General features: G+C 53.9%; 1 protein-coding gene across 2 annotated transcripts in view; it reads right to left on the reverse strand.

The window, feature by feature from the left end:
• CAPZB (capping protein (actin filament) muscle Z-line, beta) overlaps positions 1 to 2143 on the reverse strand; it is an 84606-nt gene extending 82463 nt beyond the window's left edge. Inside the window, exon 1 of one of the 2 annotated variants that reach the window (XM_010829940.1) lies at positions 2017 to 2143. The gene's annotated coding sequence lies outside the window, so the exon portion shown is untranslated. Of the gene's footprint in view, positions 1 to 1954; positions 1989 to 2016 lie in introns of those variants that run through there. The other variant, XM_010829939.1, reaches the window with a different exon arrangement.
• Between the last annotated feature and the right edge of the window lie 6186 nt (positions 2144 to 8329).

Genomic DNA, 8329 nt, shown 5'->3' on the forward strand with positions numbered 1-8329 from the left:
CCTGGCCAGCCTGCAGGTGCTGCCGGCTTCAACAGCCTGAGATCCTGAGCCAGAACCGCCTGGCCGAGGCTCTCCCCTAAATGTCCGGCCCCCGGAACCAATGGAGATAACATGTGACTGCGGTTCTTTGCAGTCACCAGGTTCTGGAGTGGTTCTGAGACGGCAACAGTAACTGACACAGGAGGAGGCCCATGGCGCCTGTGGGGAGCCCATGTGACCAGGGGTGGGGCTGGAGAGGACGAGAGGGCCAAAGACTTTAAGAGGCAGGACAGACAGGTCAAGGGAACCTACTAGAAACGAGGGGTCTGAGATGCCTGAGCTTTCCAGTGGGGCCCCTCTGCCCCCCACGAGACGATGCCGCAGCCTCACTGGCGTGTGTACAACTGCGTGTGCCCTTTTAAAACAGCGACTGTAATTTCAAGGACACGCAGGAACTTCAAACTGCTCTGTTCTCTGAGCAGAAGCCCCGCCTGGCCTGCTCCAGGGACTGGTTGAGGCCGATCTGTACTTAACAGCATCTGTCTACACATAAACAACCAGCCAAAGCTTCAAGGCCTTTATAGTTTGTTCTTAAATTCATCAAGTCCTTCCCTCGTTTACATTCCCAAGAGGCTTAGCAAATACTTCACAGACAGCACAAAGGCCAACTTCGCTGGAGCCCAGGCTGATTTATCACAAGTTTATGGAGTCTAAAGGCACCGTGGTTTTTGTCTTGTATAATCTGTGACCCAACAGGCGACTCTGTTTAAAAGCTGAATCTGTTTTCTGCCATGTGGCCCGGGAACAATGTGTGCCGGGGGCTACGTGGGGAAGATTTGCAGGGCGGCCCGGCCAACCACTCATCTGCAGGCCGCTGGGAAACTGCACAGTTTGGATTAACAAAAAGAAAAAGTGTTTCCTTGCCCTGACTGAGTGCCCTCTGGTTGAATCTTCTGCGAGGGACGTGTGGATGACAGCGGCCGGAGGGCGGCAGCCCACCAGACACACACAGGCCGTCCCTGTGGATGGCATGCCTTCCCAGGGGAAATTCCAAAACCCTACACCAAGCTCCGCAAAGCCACAGTGGAAGCCCATCTGGCGGACCAAGCCTCTGCTGAGAATTTTCACTGCTGGGTCAAGGTCATCTTCAACATAAAATTAACCATTTCAAGGTGAAAGCAATTCAGTGCCTTGGGACAATGTTGTTTTGATCACCATGAAAACAAAAACACAAGCCTCTGCTTTAAAAAAAAAAAAATTCTGCCAGAGGACTTCCCTGGCAGACTAGTTAGTGGTTAAGGCTCTGTACTTCCAGTGTGGTGGGAAGGGGTGGGTGGGTGTGCGAGTTCGATCCCTGGGAGGGGAACTAAGATCCCACGTGCCAAAAAAAAAACTAAATTAAAATTAAAAAATAATAAAAGTCCTGCCAGGATCACAGGGATTTAGATCCAGATGGGCCTTCCAAGTTCATCTAAAGCCTGACCCCTCATTTTACAGACAGATGGTGAGGCTCAGAGGAAGCTGTGCAGGGTCCCACGGTCAGCAGCAGAAGCAGCACGTGCCCCAGGCGGCATGGGGAGAGCGTGCTCCCCACCCGGGCCCTCTTTCCACCCGACTCTGGCCCTGCTCCACCGCCACAAGACGGGAGGCATCGCCGCGCGAGCTGAACGACTGAGACGCGGTCCCTGCCCGAGAGGGGCCGGTGAGCCAACGCACGCCAGGCGAGCCGCGGGCAGCAAGGGCCGCGCCCCTGCAGAGCGACCTGGCATCGCACTCCCCCGGCCCTTCCAGACGCCCGACGTGGCTCCGTGGCCTCCCGTGTGAGCAGCTTGAAAGCGCGGACCCTGGTCTCCGCAGCGGCTCCTGGGGCCAACCCGAGGCGTGAACAAACCAGCTCTCCGTTAATCCTGAGAGGGACTCCCTCTAAAATGCTTCTATACGACGACGCGTGAACCGGTCAGTGCGTTTCACCCACAGAGGACGCCGCGCGGCGGCCGCTCCTGGACCGGCCTGGCTCTGCACCCCGAATTCCCCTACCTCTCCTGTCAGGCCGCCGGCTGCACTCCTGCCCTCACCTGCTATGGGCTGTGAAATCAGAACAAACAAACGAAACAAGCAAACAAACCAAACAGGAAAAAAACCCAACTGTGAGAGGAGGAGCAAGTCACAGATTCAAACACTTGGGTCCAGAGTCACCGTCCCAGAGTCTGTGAGCACTCTGACACCGTATGAAGCCAGGTGCGTGTGTGGTACGGTGTGTGTGTGTGCGATTAAGTGTGCTGTGGTGGGTGTGGTGTGGTGTGGGTGTGTATGGTGTGGTGTGTGTGTGCGGTGTGGTATGGTGTGTGTGGTGTGTGCAGCGTGGTGTGTGTGCGTGCTGTGGTATGGTGTGTGTGGTGTGGTGTGTGTGTGTGTGTGTGGTGTGCAGTGTGGTGTGTGCTCACGGTGTGGTATGGTGTGTCTGATGTGGTGTGTGTGTGTGTGTGTGTGGTGTGATTGTGTGTGTGTGTGTGTGTGTGTGGTGTGATGTGTGGGTGTGGTATGCTGTGTGTGGTGTGGTGTATGTGATGTGATGTGGTGTGATGTGTGTGTGTTTGTGTATATGTGTATGGTGTGGTGTGTGTGTGGTGTGATGTGTGTGTGGTGTGGTGTGATGTGTGTGTGTGTGTATATGTGTGTGGTGTGGTGTGTGTATGTGTGTGGTGTGATGTGTGTGTGTGTGTATATGTGTGTGGTGTGGGGTGTGTGTGTGTGTGTGTGAGGTGATGTGTGTGTGTGGTGTGTGTGTGGTGTGATGTGTGTGTGTTTGTGTATATGGGTGTGGTGTGGTGTGTGTGTGTGTGTGTGGTGTGATGTGTGTGTGTGTGTATATGTGTGTGGTGTGGTGTGTGTATGTGTGTGTGAGGTGATGTGTGTGTGTGGTGTGTGTGTGGTGTGATGTGTGTGTGTTTGTGTATATGTGTGTGGTGTGGTGTGTGTATGTGTGTGGTGTGGTGTGTGTGTGTGTGTATATGTGTGTGGTGTGGTGTGTGTGTGTGTGTGTGTGAGGTGATGTGTGTGTGTGGTGTGTGTGTGTGGTGTGATGTGTGTGTGTTTGTGTATATGGGTGTGGTGTGGTGTGTGTGTGTGTTTGTGTATATGTGTGTGGTGTGGTGTGTGTGTGTTGTATGCGTGTTGTGGTTCTTCCCCTTTACTGCAGGGAGGGGGGTGGGGAATGAAGCAGGTCAGCCCTTCATCCTCCATCCTTCGGGCGCTGGGGCGCTGGGAGCAGAGCGCCGCTGAGTCTGGCCCCCAGGGCGTCCCCGCAGGCCGGCCTCCGTGGGTGCTGGCGCTCTCCCGGGCTGGGAAGCACACAGCTTATCTGCCAGGACTTCTACACAATAGTTTTTGGGTGCTCCAGGGCCCTTTCCTCCCTCATTTTCTGCTCACTTGACACAAGTTTTCCATTTAGGCTGCCAGGAGTCTCAAGAAAGGCAGGTGGAGTGTTATTTCAAGTTTCCAAGTCATTAAGTACCAACAAAAAATGGCAGACTTCCCAACTCCCACCCCACCAACACCCTCCTCCCGGTTTGTAAGAAGTGCATGGCTCCCCTAAAACCAGAATGGGAGAAGGCACAGACCTTCTGGTCAGAAAACAACAGAACGAGATGACCACAGTCCACGTTCACCCACAGCAGACCTGCTCGTTGTCTTCCTGGGTTCCGTTCAGCTTTCTTTCCTCAATCCTCTGCCCATCTCTTCAGCCCAGAACGGTACCAAGACATAATCCTGCCATTTTGCTTTTCTCCCTGTTTACTGGACTCCCCAAGGCCAGCTTCCCTGGTGGCTCAGAAGGTAAAGAATCTGCCTGTAAAGCAGGAGACCCAGGTTCGATCCCTGGGTCGGGAAGATCCCCTGCAGAAGGGAATGGCAACCCACTCCATTACCCTTGCCCGGAGAATCCCACGGACAGAGGAGCCTGGCGGGCTGGTCTACTACAGTCCATGGGGTTGCAAAGAGAGAGACACGACTGAGCCTCTAACACTGTCCCCAAGGCCAGCTGAGGCCATCAGGAACATACAAATGCCACGGTCCTAGCAGAGACCCCCAGTTACCTCAGCTTCCCCTCCAGCAACGAGGATGTCCAAGTGCCTCTCCCCCCTGATATGTTTATTCTGCAGCAAAACCCAGCAACCTCCATACGGGCTCTGTGTCGACGCCTAGAGCGATGGGCTCGTTTTCCCTTACACACCCTGCAGGGAGTGAAGGGCCCACGGCGAATCGCTCAGGAGGTGGAGCGCTCTCTCGGCTGTGGGGTGGGGAAGGAAAAGGTTTCGGATACCCAAGGTTTACATTCCCCAAATCTCTCAACGGCAGGCCACCAGGAGTCAGCAACTGGGATCCGCAAGGGGCAGAAGGGCGCAGCGCACGCTACCTGCTCAGGCGGAGCCCCTGCTGGGAGCGAGGCTGCTGGGAGCGAGGCGCGCAGCGCAGGGGTACTCTGCAAGCAGAGAAGGGCCCTCCTCTGGCCCCCTCCACCTCTATCGGCCCGGGCTCGCAACCTCAGAGAGCCTGCCGACCATCCTGCGTGCGGGCACTCCAGTCGCAATCAGCACTCAGCCTAAAGGCACAGTCTTTTCTCCGGCTTCCGTTCTGGGCCACCGGAGGAAAGCCTCACAGCAGCTTCGTGAGATGGGCACTGTCACCCCCAGCTTTACAGACAGTAAACCGAGGCTCAGAAAGGTCCAGATCCTGAGCACGCACGACAGAGAAGGACACAGAACAAAATCCGTGTTCTGCCTCCTGTGAACACACAGTGTGTGTGTGTGTGTGTGTGTGTGTGTGTGTGTGTTTCATTGCTAAATCGCATCAGACTCTTTGCAACTCCATGGACTTCAGGACGCCAGGGTTCTCTGTCCTTCACTGTCTCCCAGAGTTTGCTCAAATTCATGTCCATTGAGTCAGTGATGCCATCTAACCATCTCTCTAGAGAATGCTAACAACCCAAACTAGAAGAAAATCAACTTCAAGTGACGGGAGAACAACTTGCTAGCTCAAGAAATCAGACAGGGGCCGCGAGTCTCTGATTCTGGGCTGGGCAAACGAGGGACAGCTCTACCTCCTAACAAATTCTGAAACCCGTCCCCCTGCACCACAGACTCCACTCTCACAACGCTGTCAGTGACGGGTGGATTTCTCGAACATGGTACAGACTGTCTCTCTGGTGGATGGTTTCCGGACTCCTCAGAAGATCTGAAAGGTGCCATGACCTACTGTCCGATCACGGATGTTTCACAGAGTCTTTGGCTGCTGCCTCTGCAGGGTCCTGGCGGGTTTCACGTAACGAGACTAATCCCTCCACTTTGTCAACTGGTTGTTAAAGACACAGGCAGGGGTGATCCCGAGGAGTCTTCAGCGGATGCCTTGCGTGCCGTCCATTTCTACCTTGATGGCAGAAGAAATCCAAGAAGCCTTTCACCAAAGTCAAAGGTGACTGGAATAGAGCACCCTTGTATTCCAAAGAAGAGTTAAAAGAATTTTTTTGGGGGGGGAGAAACATCATCCATGTGTTCACGGACGAAGGCTGAGGAAAGGATACTCCCTTTCTCATGGCAGAAGCAGCCAATTCACATAAACCTTCCTCTAAACTGATTTCTAAGACGGGCTGGAGGAAATTCGCAACGTTTTGGCCACGGGTTTCCGCCAGCACACACCACACACGGCTCCCAGAGGACTGGTCCAAAGTGCCAACGGCTCAGGTGGACAAGTCACGGTGCGAAAGCTGGAAGACGTAAGGGTGTGAGCGAGATAAAGCCTCCTTCGGAGTACTTCATCGAGAAGAGGACGGTGCTGCCTTCTGACCTGCATCCAAAGGGCGGTTTGAGGAAAAGAGGAACACAGGGCTAACACATCCACCTGAACAGCTGGCCCACTTCTTCCCTGGGTCCCTGACCTCTCATTTCAGATGCCAGTGGGAATCAGCACGGAAACCCCCGTCTCTGCCTGCCCCGTCCAGGTCAAGGGCAGCTCCTTCGTACGGCGCCACACCCCACCACCAACCCCGGGGACAGCACATCCCAGTACAGGGAATCCCGCAACAACGCCAGGCCCTCTGGCGCTCCCAAACACAACCCAAAGCTTCCACTGCCTTTGGTGACGGCTAAGGACAATGAAACGTTTCCCCAACCTGTGACGGATTTGCAAATCCAACCCAAGACCTGTTACAAGGCTCTCCTGGTCCAGCTGTCAGGACCCACCAGACGGGGAGATGCCTAAAGGCGAGGTCCTCCCAGCTTCAGTATCTGGAACCTAAAACAGATCCCCTTGCCAGGCTGCAAGTGGCACGGAAGACCCTGGCAGCCAGGCAGACATGGGTTCAAATCTTTCAACGCCACCTCCTAGAAATGGAGATCTGGGAAAGTCCTTCACCTTCCAGAGTCTCAATTCCCTCATCTGTTAAATAAAACTAGTCATAATACCTATCCCGCAGCCTTGTTTTGAGAACATTATAAAGTGTGTGTAAAGAAATTAGCCGAGTTTCCGGAACGTACAAAGTACTCAGTTAAACAACAGATACTACCACCAACCTCCTCCACAGAATTTAGCTTCAGGGCGCACGACTCCAGCATTCCCACGCGGCATTAACACACACGCCTCTCCACGTCTGTGCTTCACACTACCTGAGGGCATGCCAGGTGGGCAGCCACGGGATAGGAGCTGAAAAATCAAACCGGACGTGGCCACCTCTTCTGGGTCAGAGCAAACTGACCTTTCTGAGTGAAAACATCCCTCCTCTCTCAAAAGACGGGTTTCCTTAGAGAACAGCTCACCAACAAGACGCTTTCACGAGCTCAAAACCTTCTTTCCATCCTTCGCTGAACATTGAGTGCTATGTCTAAAGAAGGTTGCTGGCTGAGTGAGGAGCTTAAAAGTCCTTCAATGAGTAAAAATAATTAAATGAAGGGAAGCAACAAGTTCCAACCCTAAGATATTTTTGTAACTGGAGGGTAACTGCTTCACACTGTTGCGTTGGCTTTTGCTGCACAGCAGGGCAAGTCAGCGCCACTGTGTACACATCCATCCCTCTTGCACCTCCCTCACCTCCCGCTCCCGCCCAATCCTCTAGGTCATCACAGGGCACCAGGCTGGGCTCCCTCTGCTACAGAGCAGCTTCCCACCAGCTGCCCGCTTTACACAGGACAGCGTATATATGTCAGGGCCACTCTCTCCATCTGCCCCACCCTCTCCTTCCCCCTTCTGTGTCCACACCAAGGCAGCTTTTTGAAAACTGGAAACTGGATCTTCCCTGGTGGTCCAATGGTTAGGCTCTGTGCTTCCAGTGCAGGGGGCGTGGGCTCAACCCCTGGTCAGGGCACTAGGGTCTCACACGCCCCGTGGGGCACAGAGTATAAAAAATAAAAGAGAGAAGGAAAAGGAAACCAGAGACTAAGCTCAAACGCTGCATAGCACCATGAGGACCGCCTCTCCCGCTACCGTCCAAAGGAGGCCCCGCCAGCAAATGCCACCGTCACCACCACCAAAGCCTGTCGCTGGGCAGCGACTCCACGGCAGGACCAGACTTACGGGCTCAGAACGCACTAATAAAAACAACAGCTAGAACTTATTAAAACATCGCTCCAAGGGCTTTAAATGCCACTGTCTCACCTAATCTCACAAACAGTCCCAGGACGTTAAGCCCTAGGACGCAGATGCGGAAACCGTGACTCTGGGAGGTTCCACTGGTAATGGTGGTGGGGCCGGGCTTCAGCCTGCCTTTGACCCCAAGGCCTGCCCTGTGCTGTCTGGCAGCCGGGTCACCTGCTGCCACCGTGCTCCCTCCTCGTCCTAAGGACCACGGCGGCTACCTCTTTGTTTTCAAGAATCCAAAAGAAGTGGAAAGAATGACTAGTTTTAAGATCCTTGCACAGCTGAGCAGCCTGGGAGGGAGGCGACATGGTGCTCCAGCTGACAGTACAGGCTTGAGAGAAAGGTCTGCGTTCAAACCCTGACCCCACCAGGTCTCAGCTGTGTGACCCTGGACGAGGGACTCACTCTTCCGTGCCTCACTTAGGTCTCCTCATCTACAAACCAAGCGTCATCAGGGAACTCCCTGCATTCTGGTGGTCAGGACCCTGTGCTTTCACTGCTGAAGGCGCAATCTCTGGTAGAGGCCTTCAAGGTTTGATCTCTGATAGAGGAACTAAGATCCCACAAGATGCATGTTGCACTTAAAAAAGGAAAACAAAAAACCAACAACAACAACAAAAAACAACCAAAAAACCCCCCAAAATGACAGCAAAAAGCCCACGGGCAATTAATTAAACAGCACCTACGTCACATACTGTTATTTTAAGGATCAAGTGGGGGGCGT

The sequence above is a fragment of the Bison bison genome, unplaced genomic scaffold, assembly GCF_000754665.1.
Source record: "Bison bison bison isolate TAMUID 2011002044 unplaced genomic scaffold, Bison_UMD1.0 scf7180017864516, whole genome shotgun sequence".
NCBI lineage: Eukaryota > Metazoa > Chordata > Mammalia > Artiodactyla > Bovidae > Bison > Bison bison.